Raw genomic sequence first — 14,353 nt, 5'->3', positions numbered from 1 at the left:
AATTAAATTGGAATAAATGGAAGAATAAAGTGGAACTAATAAAATAAGAACCAATGATATAACCAGTGAAGCTAAAAAAAAATGAATGAAGCTTCTCCACACCTGCTAATTGCCACATTAACTATACTTCCCTTTATTGCATTCAGTAAACACCATTTTTTTAAATTGATTCATTAACTTTTTATTTAGTAAACACTCACTGCACCAACCCAACCGGACTGCATCGGGTCATCTGTCTGCTACACCTGTAGACTACGAGAGTCCCCTTTTGGTCTTAATGTGGAGCTCCGGAGCCACACTCAAGTCTCCAGACACGCATTTGCAAATTGCTACTCGCATTTGCGAGTCGTCCACGGCGAAACTGTAGCAACACCCAAAGGCAGGGGACGCTGAATGTTGGCATTTTGTGCTCTCAGCCTGTCAGGCGAATATGTGGAAATTTATAAAAAAGCAGCTCGCATACTTGCTTACATTTGTCAAAAGTTGTTTTTATTTTTGCGGTGCAAAAGCTTACAGCACCTGGTATTCCCAGGCGGTCTCCCATCCAAGTACTAACCAGGCCCGACCCTGCTTAGCTTCCGAGATCGGACGAGATCGGGCGTTCTCAGGGTAGTATGGCCGTAAGCGCGAATTCCTTTCAAAATTTTGCATTTTATACATGTTGTGTTTATTGTGGCAAATAATTCAATCCAAAAATACGTAACAAGAATCTGAAACTATAACCACAGTCACAAATGTGTCACAACAATCTACAATGCATGATTGAAGTCACAGATATATGACAAATATCAGCAAATGTGTACAATGATTTGTTGGCACATACACATGGTTAAATGCGGACAAAAATCCGTAGATGGGCGACCTGTAAAAACGGGACCTTTTCTTACAGGTGACGTTTGCTACAGTCCTGCCGCGGACGACTCGCAAATGCGTGTGCTGATTTGCAAATGCGTGTCAGGAGACTTGTGTGTGGCTCCGTAGCTACACATTCGGACCACATGGGGGCACTAATATTATACCAGCCCCGTACCACCAATATATACACCAATAACTTGGGGGGCGTTCACTGCTATCCACCCATGGTCATGTACCATTTATTTGACATTATTTAAATTAAATTGGAATAAATGGAAGAATAAAGTGGAACTAATAAAATAAGAACCAATGATATAACCAGTGAAGCTAAAAAAAAATGAATGAAGCTTCTCCACACCTGCTAATTGCCACATTAACTATACTTCCCTTTATTGCATTCAGTAAACACCATTTTTTAAAATTGATTCATTAACTTTCTATTTAGTAAACACTCACTGCACCAACCCAACCGGACTGCATCGGGTCATCTGTCTGCTACACCTGTAGACTACGAGAGTCCCCTTTTGGTCTTAATGTGGAGCTCCGGAGCCACACTCAAGTCTCCAGACACGCATTTGCAAATTGCCACACGCATTTGCGAGTCGTCCACGGCGAGACTGTAGCAACACCCAAAGGCAGGGGACGCTGAATGTTGGCATTTTGTGCTCTCAGCCTGTCAGGCGAATATGTGGAAATTTATAAAAAAGCAGCTCGCATACTTGCTTACATTTGTCAAAAGTTTTTTTTATTTTTGCGGTGCAAAAGCTTACAGCACCTGGTATTCCCAGGCGGTCTCCCATCCAAGTACTAACCAGGCCCGACCCTGCTTAGCTTCCGAGATCGGACGAGATCGGGCGCTCTCAGGGTAGTATGGCCGTAAGCGAGAATTCCTTTCAAAATTTTGCATTTTATACATGTTGTCTTTATTGTGGCAAATACTTCAATCCAAAAATACGTAACAAGAATCTGAAACTATAACCACAGTCACAAATGTGTCACAACAATCAATGCATGATTGAAGTCACAGATATATGACAAATATCAGCAAATGTGTACAATGATTTGTTGGCACATACACATGGTTAAATGCGGACAAAAATCCGTAGATGGGCGACCTGTAAAAACGGGACCTTTTCTTACAGGTGACGTTTGCTACAGTCCTGCCGCGGACGACTCGCAAATGCGTGTGCTGATTTGCAAATGCGTGTCAGGAGACTTGTGTGTGGCTCCGTAGCTACACATTCGGACCACATGGGGGCACTAATATTATACCAGCCCCGTACCACCAATATATACACCAATAACTTGGGGGGGCGTTCACTGCTATCCACCCATGGTCATGTACCATTTATTTGACATTATTTAAATTAAATTGGAATAAATGGAAGAATAAAGTGGAACTAATAAAATAAGAACCAATGATATAACCAGTGAAGCTAAAAAAAATGAATGAAGCTTCTCCACACCTGCTAATTGCCACATTAACTATACTTCCCTTTATTGCATTCAGTAAACACCATTTTTTAAAATTGATTCATTAACTTTTTATTTAGTAAACACTCACTGCACCAACCCAACCGGACTGCATCGGGTCATCTGTCTGCTACACCTGTAGACTACGAGAGTCCCCTTTTGGTCTTAATGTGGAGCTCCGGAGCCACACTCAAGTCTCCAGACACGCATTTGCAAATTGCCACACGCATTTGCGAGTCGTCCACGGCGAGACTGTAGCAACACCCAAAGGCAGGGGACGCTGAATGTTGGCATTTTGTGCTCTCAGCCTGTCAGGTGAATATGTGGAAATTTATAAAAAAGCAGCTCGCATACTTGCTTACATTTGTCAAAAGTTTTTTTTATTTTTGCGGTGCAAAAGCTTACAGCACCTGGTATTCCCAGGCGGTCTCCCATCCAAGTACTAACCAGGCCCGACCCTGCTTAGCTTCCGAGATCGGACGAGATCGGGCGTTCTCAGGGTAGTATGGCCGTAAGCGAGAATTCCTTTCAAAATTTTGCATTTTATACATGTTGTCTTTATTGTGGCAAATACTTCAATCCAAAAATACGTAACAAGAATCTGAAACTATAACCACAGTCACAAATGTGTCACAACAATCTACAATGCATGATTGAAGTCACAGATATATGACAAATATCAGCAAATGTGTACAATGATTTGTTGGCACATACACATGGTTAAATGCGGACAAAAATCCGTAGATGGGCGACCTGTAAAAACGGGACCTTTTCTTACAGGTGACGTTTGCTACAGTCCTGCCGCGGACGACTCGCAAATGCGTGTGCTGATTTGCAAATGCGTGTCAGGAGACTTGTGTGTGGCTCCGTAGCTACACATTCGGACCACATGGGGGCACTAATATTATACCAGCCCCGTACCACCAATATATACACCAATAACTTGGGGGGGCGTTCACTGCTATCCACCCATGGTCATGTACCATTTATTTGACATTATTTAAATTAAATTGGAATAAATGGAAGAATAAAGTGGAACTAATAAAATAAGAACCAATGATATAACCAGTGAAGCTAAAAAAAATGAATGAAGCTTCTCCACACCTGCTAATTGCCACATTAACTATACTTCCCTTTATTGCATTCAGTAAACACCATTTTTTTAAATTGATTCATTAACTTTTTATTTAGTAAACACTCACTGCACCAACCCAACCGGACTGCATCGGGTCATCTGTCTGCTACACCTGTAGACTACGAGAGTCCCCTTTTGGTCACAATGTGGAGCTCCGGAGCCACACTCAAGTCTCCAGACACGCATTTGCAAATTGCCACACGCATTTGCGAGTCGTCCACGGCGAGACTGTAGCAACACCCAAAGGCAGGGGACGCTGAATGTTGGCATTTTGTGCTCTCAGCCTGTCAGGCGAATATGTGGAAATTTATAAAAAAGCAGCTCGCATACTTAATTACATTTGTCAAAAGTTTTTTTTATTTTTGCGGTGCAAAAGCTTACAGCACCTGGTATTCCCAGGCGGTCTCCCATCCAAGTACTAACCAGGCCCGACCCTGCTTAGCTTCCGAGATCGGACGAGATCGGGCGTTCTCAGGGTAGTATGGCCGTAAGCGAGAATTCCTTTCAAAATTTTGCATTTTATACATGTTGTCTTTATTGTGGCAAATACTTCAATCCAAAAACACGTAACAAGAATCTGAAACTATAACCACAGTCACAAATGTGTCACAACAATCTACAATGCATGATTGAAGTCACAGATATATGACAAATATCAGCAAATGTGTACAATGATTTGTTGGCACATACACATGGTTAAATGCGGACAAAAATCCGTAGATGGGCGACCTGTAAAAACGGGACCTTTTCTTACAGGTGACGTTTGCTACAGTCCTGCCGCGGACGACTCGCAAATGCGTGTGCTGATTTGCAAATGCGTGTCAGGAGACTTGTGTGTGGCTCCGTAGCTACACATTCGGACCACATGGGGGCACTAATATTATACCAGCCCCATACCACCAATATATACACCAATAACTTGGGGGGGCGTTCACTGCTATCCACCCATGGTCATGTACCATTTATTTGACATTATTTAAATTAAATTGGAATAAATGGAAGAATAAAGTGGAACTAATAAAATAAGAACCAATGATATAACCAGTGAAGCTAAAAAAAATGAATGAAGCTTCTCCACACCTGCTAATTGCCACATTAACTATACTTCCCTTTATTGCATTCAGTAAACACCATTTTTTTAAATTGATTCATTAACTTTTTATTTAGTAAACACTCACTGCACCAACCCAACCGGACTGCATCGGGTCATCTGTCTGCTACACCTGTAGACTACGAGAGTCCCCTTTTGGTCTTAATGTGGAGCTCCGGAGCCACACTCAAGTCTCCAGACGCGCATTTGCAAATTGCCACACGCATTTGCGAGTCGTCCACGGCGAGACTGTAGCAACACCCAAAGGCAGGGGACGCTGAATGTTGGCATTTTGTGCTCTCAGCCTGTCAGGCGAATATGTGGAAATTTATAAAAAAGCAGCTCGCATACTTGCTTACATTTGTCAAAAGTTTTTTTTATTTTTGCGGTGCAAAAGCTTACAGCACCTGGTATTCCCAGGCGGTCTCCCATCCAAGTACTAACCAGGCCCGACCCTGCTTAGCTTCCGAGATCGGACGAGATCGGGCGTTCTCAGGGTAGTATGGCCGTAAGCGAGAATTCCTTTCAAAATTTTGCATTTTATACATGTTGTCTTTATTGTGGCAAATACTTCAATCCAAAAACACGTAACAAGAATCTGAAACTATAACCACAGTCACAAATGTGTCACAACAATCTACAATGCATGATTGCAGTCACAGATATATGACAAATATCAGCAAATGTGTACAATGATTTGTTGGCACATACACATGGTTAAATGCGGACAAAAATCCGTAGATGGGCGACCTGTAAAAACGGGACCTTTTCTTACAGGTGACGTTTGCTACAGTCCTGCCGCGGACGACTCGCAAATGCGTGTGCTTATTTGCAAATGCGTGTCAGGAGACTTGTGTGTGGCTCCGTAGCTACACATTCGGACCACATGGGGGCACTAATATTATACCAGCCCCGTACCACCAATATATACACCAATAACTTGGGGGGGCGTTCACTGCTATCCACCCATGGTCATGTACCATTTATTTGACATTATTTAAATTAAATTGGAATAAATGGAAGCATAAAGTGGAACTAATAAAATAAGAACCAATGATATAACCAGTGAAGCTAAAAAAAATGAATGAAGCTTCTCCACACCTGCTAATTGCCACATTAACTATACTTCCCTTTATTGCATTCAGTAAACGCCATTTTTTAAAATTGATTCATTAACTTTTTATTTAGTAAACACTCACTGCACCAACCCAACCGGACTGCATCGGGTCATATGTCTGCTACACCTGTAGACTCCGAGGGTACCCTTTTGGTCTTAATGTGTGGCTCCGGAGCCACAGTCAAGTCTCCAGACACGCATTTGCAAATTGCCACACGCATTTGCGAGTCGTCCACGGCGAGACTGTAGCAACACCCAAAGGCAGGGGACGCTGAATGTTGGCAATTTGTGCTCTCAGCCTGTCAGGCGAATATGTGGAAATTTATAAAAAAGCAGCTCGCATACTTGCTTAGAATTGTCAAAGTTTTTTTTATTTATTTATTTTTTGCGGTGCAAAAGCTTACAGCACCTGGTATTCCCAGGAGGTCTCCCATCCAAGTACTAACCAGGCCCGACCCTGCTTAGCTTCCGAGATCGGACGAGATCGGGCGTTCTCAGGGTAGTATGGCCGTAAGCGAGAATTCCTTTCAAAATTTTGCATTTTATTCATGTTGTCTTTATTGTGGCAAATACTTCAATCCAAAAACACGTAACAAGAATCTGAAACTATAACCACAGTCACAAATGTTTCACAACAATCTACAATGCATGATTGAAGTCACAGATATATGACAAATATCAGCAAATGTGTACAATGATTTGTTGGCACATACACGTGGTTAAATGCGGACAGAAATCCGTAGATGGGCGACCTGTAAAAACGGGACCTTTTCTTACAGGTGACGTTTGCTACAGTCCTGCCGCGGACGACTCGCAAATGCGTGTGCTGATTTGCAAATGCGTGTCAGGAGACTTGTGTGTGGCTCCGTAGCTACACATTCGGACCACATGGGGGCACTCATATTATACCAGCCCCGTACCACCAATATATACACCAATAACTTGGGGGGGCGTTCACTGCTATCCACCCATGGTCATGTACCATTTATTTGACATTATTTAAATTAAATTGGAATAAATGGAAGAATAAAGTGGAACTAATAAAATAAGAACCAATGATATAACCAGTGAAGCTAAAAAAAATGAATGAAGCTTCTCCACACCTGCTAATTGCCACATTAACTATACTTCCCTTTATTGCATTCAGTAAACGCCATTTTTTAAAATTGATTCATTAACTTTTTATTTAGTAAACACTCACTGCACCAACCCAACCGGACTGCATCGGGTCATCTGTCTGCTACACCTGTAGACTACGAGAGTCCCCTTTTGGTCTTAATGTGGAGCTCCGGAGCCACACTCAAGTCTCCAGACACGCATTTGCAAATTGCCACACGCATTTGCGAGTCGTCCACGGCGAGACTGTAGCAACACCCAAAGGCAGGGGACGCTGAATGTTGGCATTTTGTGCTCTCAGCCTGTCAGGCGAATATGTGGAAATTTATAAAAAAGCAGCTCGCATACTTGCTTACATTTGTCAAAAGTTTTTTTTTATTTTTGCGGTGCAAAAGCTTACAGCACCTGGTATTCCCAGGCGGTCTCCCATCCAAGTACTAACCAGGCCCGACCCTGCTTAGCTTCCGAGATCGGACGAGATCGGGCGTTCTCAGGGTAGTATGGCCGTAAGCGAGAATTCCTTTCAAAATTTTGCATTTTATACATGTTGTCTTTATTGTGGCAAATACTTCAATCCAAAAACACGTAACAAGAATCTGAAACTATAACCACAGTCACAAATGTGTCACAACAATCTACAATGCATGATTGAAGTCACAGATATATGACAAATATCAGCAAATGTGTACAATGATTTGTTGGCACATACACATGGTTAAATGCGGACAAAAATCCGTGGATGGGCGACCTGTAAAAACTGGACCTTTTCTTACAGGTGACGTTTGCTACAGTCCTGCCGCGGACGACTCGCAAATGCGTGTGCTGATTTGCAAATGCGTGTCAGGAGACTTGTGTGCGGCTCCGTAGCTACACATTCGGACCACATGGGGGCACTAATATTATACCAGCCCCGTACCACCAATATATACACCAATAACTTGGGGGGGCGTTCACTGCTATCCACCCATGGTCATGTACCATTTATTTGACATTATTTAAATTAAATTGGAATAAATGGAAGCATAAAGTGGAACTAATAAAATAAGAACCAATGATATAACCAGTGAAGCTAAAAAAAATGAATGAAGCTTCTCCACACCTGCTAATTGCCACATTAACTATACTTCCCTTTATTGCATTCAGTAAACGCCATTTTTTAAAATTGATTCATTAACTTTTTATTTAGTAAACACTCACTGCACCAACCCAACCGGACTGCATCGGGTCATATGTCTGCTACACCTGTAGACTCCGAGGGTACCCTTTTGGTCTTAATGTGTGGCTCCGGAGCCACAGTCAAGTCTCCAGACACGCATTTGCAAATTGCCACACGCATTTGCGAGTCGTCCACGGCGAGACTGTAGCAACACCCAAAGGCAGGGGACGCTGAATGTTGGCAATTTGTGCTCTCAGCCTGTCAGGCGAATATGTGGAAATTTATAAAAAAGCAGCTCGCATACTTGCTTAGAATTGTCAAAGTTTTTTTTATTTATTTATTTTTTGCGGTGCAAAAGCTTACAGCACCTGGTATTCCCAGGCGGTCTCCCATCCAAGTACTAACCAGGCCCGACCCTGCTTAGCTTCCGAGATCGGACGAGATCGGGCGTTCTCAGGGTAGTATGGCCGTAAGCGAGAATTCCATTCAAAATTTTGCATTTTATTCATGTTGTCTTTATTGTGGCAAATACTTCAATCCAAAAACACGTAACAAGAATCTGAAACTATAACCACAGTCACAAATGTGTCACAACAATCTACAATGCATGATTGAAGTCACAGATATATGACAAATATCAGCAAATGTGTACAATGATTTGTTGGCACATACACGTGGTTAAATGCGGACAGAAATCCGTAGATGGGCGACCTGTAAAAACGGGACCTTTTCTTACAGGTGACGTTTGCTACAGTCCTGCCGCGGACGACTCGCAAATGCGTGTGCTGATTTGCAAATGCGTGTCAGGAGACTTGTGTGTGGCTCCGTAGCTACACATTCGGACCACATGGGGGCACTAATATTATACCAGCCCCGTACCACCAATATATACACCAATAACTTGGGGGGGCGTTCACTGCTATCCACCCATGGTCATGTACCATTTATTTGACATTATTTAAATTAAATTGGAATAAATGGAAGAATAAAGTGGAACTAATAAAATAAGAACCAATGATATAACCAGTGAAGCTAAAAAAAATGAATGAAGCTTCTCCACACCTGCTAATTGCCACATTAACTATACTTCCCTTTATTGCATTCAGTAAACACCATTTTTTAAAATTGATTCATTAACTTTTTATTTAGTAAACACTCACTGCACCAACCCAACCGGACTGCATCGGGTCATCTGTCTGCTACACCTGTAGACTACGAGAGTCCCCTTTTGGTCTTAATGTGGAGCTCCGGAGCCACACTCAAGTCTCCAGACACGCATTTGCAAATTGCCACACGCATTTGCGAGTCGTCCACGGCGAGACTGTAGCAACACCCAAAGGCAGGGGACGCTGAATGTTGGCATTTTGTGCTCTCAGCCTGTCAGGCGAATATGTGGAAATTTATAAAAAAGCAGCTCGCATACTTGCTTACATTTGTCAAAAGTTTTTTTTATTTTTGCGGTGCAAAAGCTTACAGCACCTGGTATTCCCAGGCGGTCTCCCATCCAAGTACTAACCAGGCCCGACCCTGCTTAGCTTCCGAGATCGGACGAGATCGGGCGTTCTCAGGGTAGTATGGCCGTAAGCGAGAATTCCTTTCAAAATTTTGCATTTTATACATGTTGTCTTTATTGTGGCAAATACTTCAATCCAAAAACACGTAACAAGAATCTGAAACTATAACCACAGTCACAAATGTGTCACAACAATCTACAATGCATGATTGAAGTCACAGATATATGACAAATATCAGCAAATGTGTACAATGATTTGTTGGCACATACACATGGTTAAATGCGGACAAAAATCCGTGGATGGGCGACCTGTAAAAACTGGACCTTTTCTTACAGGTGACGTTTGCTACAGTCCTGCCGCGGACGACTCGCAAATGCGTGTGCTGATTTGCAAATGCGTGTCAGGAGACTTGTGTGCGGCTCCGTAGCTACACATTCGGACCACATGGGGGCACTAATATTATACCAGCCCCGTACCACCAATATATACACCAATAACTTGGGGGGGCGTTCACTGCTATCCACCCATGGTCATGTACCATTTATTTGACATTATTTAAATTAAATTGGAATAAATGGAAGAATAAAGTGGAACTAATAAAATAAGAACCAATGATATAACCAGTGAAGCTAAAAAAAATGAATGAAGCTTCTCCACACCTGCTAATTGCCACATTAACTATACTTCCCTTTATTGCAATCAGTAAACACCATTTTTTAAAATTGATTCATTAACTTTTTATTTAGTAAACACTCACTGCACCAACCCAACCGGACTGCATCGGGTCATCTGTCTGCTACACCTGTAGACTACGAGAGTCCCCTTTTGGTCTTAATGTGGAGCTCCGGAGCCACACTCAAGTCTCCAGACACGCATTTGCAAATTGCCACACGCATTTGCGAGTCGTCCACGGCGAGACTGTAGCAACACCCAAAGGCAGGGGACGCTGAATGTTGGCATTTTGTGCTCTCAGCCTGTCAGGCGAATATGTGGAAATTTATAAAAAAGCAGCTCGCATACTTGCTTACATTTGTCAAAAGTTTTTTTTATTTTTGCGGTGCAAAAGCTTATAGCACCTGGTATTCCCAGGCGGTCTCCCATCCAAGTACTAACCAGGCCCGACCCTGCTTAGCTTCCGAGATCAGACGAGATCGGGCGTTCTCAGGGTAGTATGGCCGGAAGCGAGAATTCCTTTCAAAATTTTGCATTTTAGACATGTTGTCTTTATTGTGGCAAATACTTCAATCCAAAAACACGTAACAAGAATCTGAAACTATAACCACAGTCACAAATGTGTCACAACAATCTACAATGCATGATTGAAGTCACAGATATATGACAAATATCAGCAAATGTGTACAATGATTTGTTGGCACATACACATGGTTAAATGCGGACAAAAATCCGTAGATGGGCGACCTGTAAAAACGGGACCTTTTCTTACAGGTGACGTTTGCTACAGTCCTGCCGCGGACGACTCGCAAATGCGTGTGCTGATTTGCAAATGCGTGTCAGGAGACTTGTGTGTGGCTCCGTAGCTACACATTCGGACCACATGGGGGCACTAATATTATACCAGCCCCGTACCACCAATATATACACCAATAACTTGGGGGGGCGTTCACTGCTATCCACCCATGGTCATGTACCATTTATTTGACATTATTTAAATTAAATTGGAATAAATGGAAGAATAAAGTGGAACTAATAAAATAAGAACCAATGATATAACCAGTGAAGCTAAAAAAAATGAATGAAGCTTCTCCACACCTGCTAATTGCCACATTAACTATACTTCCCTTTATTGCATTCAGTAAACGCCATTTTTTAAAATTGATTCATTAACTTTTTATTTAGTAAACACTCACTGCACCAACCCAACCGGACTGCATCGGGTCATATGTCTGCTACACCTGTAGACTCCGAGGGTACCCTTTTGGTCTTAATGTGTGGCTCCGGAGCCACAGTCAAGTCTCCAGACACGCATTTGCAAATTGCCACACGCATTTGCGAGTCGTCCACGGCGAGACTGTAGCAACACCCAAAGGCAGGGGACGCTGAATGTTGGCAATTTGTGCTCTCAGCCTGTCAGGCGAATATGTGGAAATTTATAAAAAAGCAGCTCGCATACTTGCTTAGAATTGTCAAAGTTTTTTTTATTTATTTATTTTTTGCGGTGCAAAAGCTTACAGCACCTGGTATTCCCAGGCGGTCTCCCATCCAAGTACTAACCAGGCCCGACCCTGCTTAGCTTCCGAGATCGGACGAGATCGGGCGTTCTCAGGGTAGTATGGCCGTAAGCGAGAATTCCTTTCAAAATTTTGCATTTTATACATGTTGTCTTTATTGTGGCAAATACTTCAATCCAAAAACACGTAACAAGAATCTGAAACTATAACCACAGTCACAAATGTGTCACAACAATCTACAATGCATGATTGAAGTCACAGATATATGACAAATATCAGCAAATGTGTACAATGATTTGTTGGCACATACACATGGTTAAATGCGGACAAAAATCCGTGGATGGGCGACCTGTAAAAACTGGACCTTTTCTTACAGGTGACGTTTGCTACAGTCCTGCCGCGGACGACTCGCAAATGCGTGTGCTGATTTGCAAATGCGTGTCAGGAGACTTGTGTGCGGCTCCGTAGCTACACATTCGGACCACATGGGGGCACTAATATTATACCAGCCCCGTACCACCAATATATACACCAATAACTTGGGGGGGCGTTCACTGCTATCCACCCATGGTCATGTACCATTTATTTGACATTATTTAAATTAAATTGGAATAAATGGAAGAATAAAGTGGAACTAATAAAATAAGAACCAATGATATAACCAGTGAAGCTAAAAAAAATGAATGAAGCTTCTCCACACCTGCTAATTGCCACATTAACTATACTTCCCTTTATTGCAATCAGTAAACACCATTTTTTAAAATTGATTCATTAACTTTTTATTTAGTAAACACTCACTGCACCAACCCAACCGGACTGCATCGGGTCATCTGTCTGCTACACCTGTAGACTCCGAGGGTACCCTTTTGGTCTTAATGTGTGGCTCCGGAGCCACAGTCAAGTCTCCAGACACGCATTTGCAAATTGCCACACGCATTTGCGAGTCGTCCACGGCGAGACTGTAGCAACACCCAAAGGCAGGGGACGCTGAATGTTGGCAATTTGTGCTCTCAGCCTGTCAGGCGAATATGTGGAAATTTATAAAAAAGCAGCTCGCATACTTGCTTAGAATTGTCAAAGTTTTTTTTATTTATTTATTTTTTGCGGTGCAAAAGCTTACAGCACCTGGTATTCCCAGGCGGTCTCCCATCCAAGTACTAACCAGGCCCGACCCTGCTTAGCTTCCGAGATCGGACGAGATCGGGCGTTCTCAGGGTAGTATGGCCGTAAGCGAGAATTCCTTTCAAAATTTTGCATTTTATTCATGTTGTCTTTATTGTGGCAAATACTTCAATCCAAAAACACGTAACAAGAATCTGAAACTATAACCACAGTCACAAATGTGTCACAACAATCTACAATGCATGATTGAAGTCACAGATATATGACAAATATCAGCAAATGTGTACAATGATTTGTTGGCACATACACGTGGTTAAATGCGGACAGAAATCCGTAGATGGGCGACCTGTAAAAACGGGACCTTTTCTTACAGGTGACGTTTGCTACAGTCCTGCCGCGGACGACTCGCAAATGCGTGTGCTGATTTGCAAATGCGTGTCAGGAGACTTGTGTGTGGCTCCGTAGCTACACATTCGGACCACATGGGGGCACTAATATTATACCAGCCCCGTACCACCAATATATACACCAATAACTTGGGGGGGCGTTCACTGCTATCCACCCATGGTCATGTACCATTTATTTGACATTATTTAAATTAAATTGGAATAAATGGAAGAATAAAGTGGAACTAATAAAATAAGAACCAATGATATAACCAGTGAAGCTAAAAAAAATGAATGAAGCTTCTCCACACCTGCTAATTGCCACATTAACTATACTTCCCTTTATTGCATTCAGTAAACACCATTTTTTTAAATTGATTCATTAACTTTTTATTTAGTAAACACTCACTGCACCAACCCAACCGGACTGCATCGGGTCATCTGTCTGCTACACCTGTAGACTACGAGAGTCCCCTTTTGGTCTTAATGTGGAGCTCCGGAGCCACACTCAAGTCTCCAGACACGCATTTGCAAATTGCCACACGCATTTGCGAGTCGTCCACGGCGAGACTGTAGCAACACCCAAAGGCAGGGGACGCTGAATGTTGGCATTTTGTGCTCTCAGCCTGTCAGGCGAATATGTGGAAATTTATAAAAAAGCAGCTCGCGTATACTTGCTTACATTTGTCAAAAGTTTTTTTTATTTTTGCGGTGCAAAAGCTTACAGCACCTGGTATTCCCAGGCGGTCTCCCATCCAAGTACTAACCAGGCCCGACCCTGCTTAGCTTCCGAGATCGGACGAGATCGGGCGTTCTCAGGGTAGTATGGCCGTAAGCGAGAATTCCTTTCAAAATTTTGCATTTTATACATGTTGTCTTTATTGTGGCAAATACTTCAATCCAAAAACACGTAACAAGAATCTGAAACTATAACCACAGTCACAAATGTGTCACAACAATCTACAATGCATGATTGAAGTCACAGATATATGACAAATATCAGCAAATGTGTACAATGATTTGTTGGCACATACACATGGTTAAATGCGGACAAAAATCCGTAGATGGGCGACCTGTAAAAACGGGACCTTTTCTTACAGGTGACGTTTGCTACAGTCCTGCCGCGGACGACTCGCAAATGCGTGTGCTGATTTGCAAATGCGTGTCAGGAGACTTGTGTGTGGCTCCGTAGCTACACAT

General features: G+C 42.5%; 13 non-coding genes across 13 annotated transcripts; all 13 read right to left on the bottom strand.

The window, feature by feature from the left end:
- Positions 1-507: 507 nt before the first annotated feature.
- LOC148315204 (5S ribosomal RNA) lies at positions 508-626 on the bottom strand. Its single transcript, XR_015840898.1, has one exon. It is a non-coding gene; the product is annotated as a 5S ribosomal RNA (ribosomal RNA).
- A 992-nt stretch (positions 627-1,618) lies between these two features.
- Positions 1,619-1,737, bottom strand: LOC148315203 (5S ribosomal RNA). The gene has a single exon (XR_015840976.1). It is a non-coding gene; the product is annotated as a 5S ribosomal RNA (ribosomal RNA).
- Positions 1,738-2,726: 989 nt separating this feature from the next.
- On the bottom strand, positions 2,727-2,845 carry LOC148315202 (5S ribosomal RNA). The gene has a single exon (XR_015840897.1). It is a non-coding gene; the product is annotated as a 5S ribosomal RNA (ribosomal RNA).
- Positions 2,846-3,837: 992 nt separating this feature from the next.
- On the bottom strand, positions 3,838-3,956 carry LOC148315201 (5S ribosomal RNA). Its single transcript, XR_015840896.1, has one exon. It is a non-coding gene; the product is annotated as a 5S ribosomal RNA (ribosomal RNA).
- A 992-nt stretch (positions 3,957-4,948) lies between these two features.
- Positions 4,949-5,067, bottom strand: LOC148315200 (5S ribosomal RNA). Its single transcript, XR_015840895.1, has one exon. It is a non-coding gene; the product is annotated as a 5S ribosomal RNA (ribosomal RNA).
- Positions 5,068-6,067: 1,000 nt separating this feature from the next.
- LOC148315199 (5S ribosomal RNA) lies at positions 6,068-6,186 on the bottom strand. Its single transcript, XR_015841199.1, has one exon. It is a non-coding gene; the product is annotated as a 5S ribosomal RNA (ribosomal RNA).
- A 993-nt stretch (positions 6,187-7,179) lies between these two features.
- On the bottom strand, positions 7,180-7,298 carry LOC148315198 (5S ribosomal RNA). Its single transcript, XR_015840894.1, has one exon. It is a non-coding gene; the product is annotated as a 5S ribosomal RNA (ribosomal RNA).
- A 1,000-nt stretch (positions 7,299-8,298) lies between these two features.
- LOC148315197 (5S ribosomal RNA) lies at positions 8,299-8,417 on the bottom strand. Its single transcript, XR_015840892.1, has one exon. It is a non-coding gene; the product is annotated as a 5S ribosomal RNA (ribosomal RNA).
- A 992-nt stretch (positions 8,418-9,409) lies between these two features.
- On the bottom strand, positions 9,410-9,528 carry LOC148315196 (5S ribosomal RNA). The gene has a single exon (XR_015840891.1). It is a non-coding gene; the product is annotated as a 5S ribosomal RNA (ribosomal RNA).
- Positions 9,529-10,520: 992 nt separating this feature from the next.
- Positions 10,521-10,639, bottom strand: LOC148315195 (5S ribosomal RNA). Its single transcript, XR_015841228.1, has one exon. It is a non-coding gene; the product is annotated as a 5S ribosomal RNA (ribosomal RNA).
- A 1,000-nt stretch (positions 10,640-11,639) lies between these two features.
- LOC148315194 (5S ribosomal RNA) lies at positions 11,640-11,758 on the bottom strand. The gene has a single exon (XR_015840890.1). It is a non-coding gene; the product is annotated as a 5S ribosomal RNA (ribosomal RNA).
- A 1,000-nt stretch (positions 11,759-12,758) lies between these two features.
- On the bottom strand, positions 12,759-12,877 carry LOC148315193 (5S ribosomal RNA). Its single transcript, XR_015840889.1, has one exon. It is a non-coding gene; the product is annotated as a 5S ribosomal RNA (ribosomal RNA).
- Positions 12,878-13,871: 994 nt separating this feature from the next.
- Positions 13,872-13,990, bottom strand: LOC148315192 (5S ribosomal RNA). The gene has a single exon (XR_015840888.1). It is a non-coding gene; the product is annotated as a 5S ribosomal RNA (ribosomal RNA).
- Positions 13,991-14,353: the final 363 nt, after the last annotated feature.

The sequence above is a fragment of the Idiotropiscis lumnitzeri genome, unplaced genomic scaffold (assembly GCF_059441095.1).
Source record: "Idiotropiscis lumnitzeri isolate Australia: NSW breed Sydney's pygmy pipehorse unplaced genomic scaffold, RoL_Ilum_1.0 HiC_scaffold_114, whole genome shotgun sequence".
NCBI lineage: Eukaryota > Metazoa > Chordata > Actinopteri > Syngnathiformes > Syngnathidae > Idiotropiscis > Idiotropiscis lumnitzeri.
The sequence above is the reverse complement of the archived record's forward strand: the minus strand, read 5'-3'. Positions and strand labels throughout refer to the sequence as shown.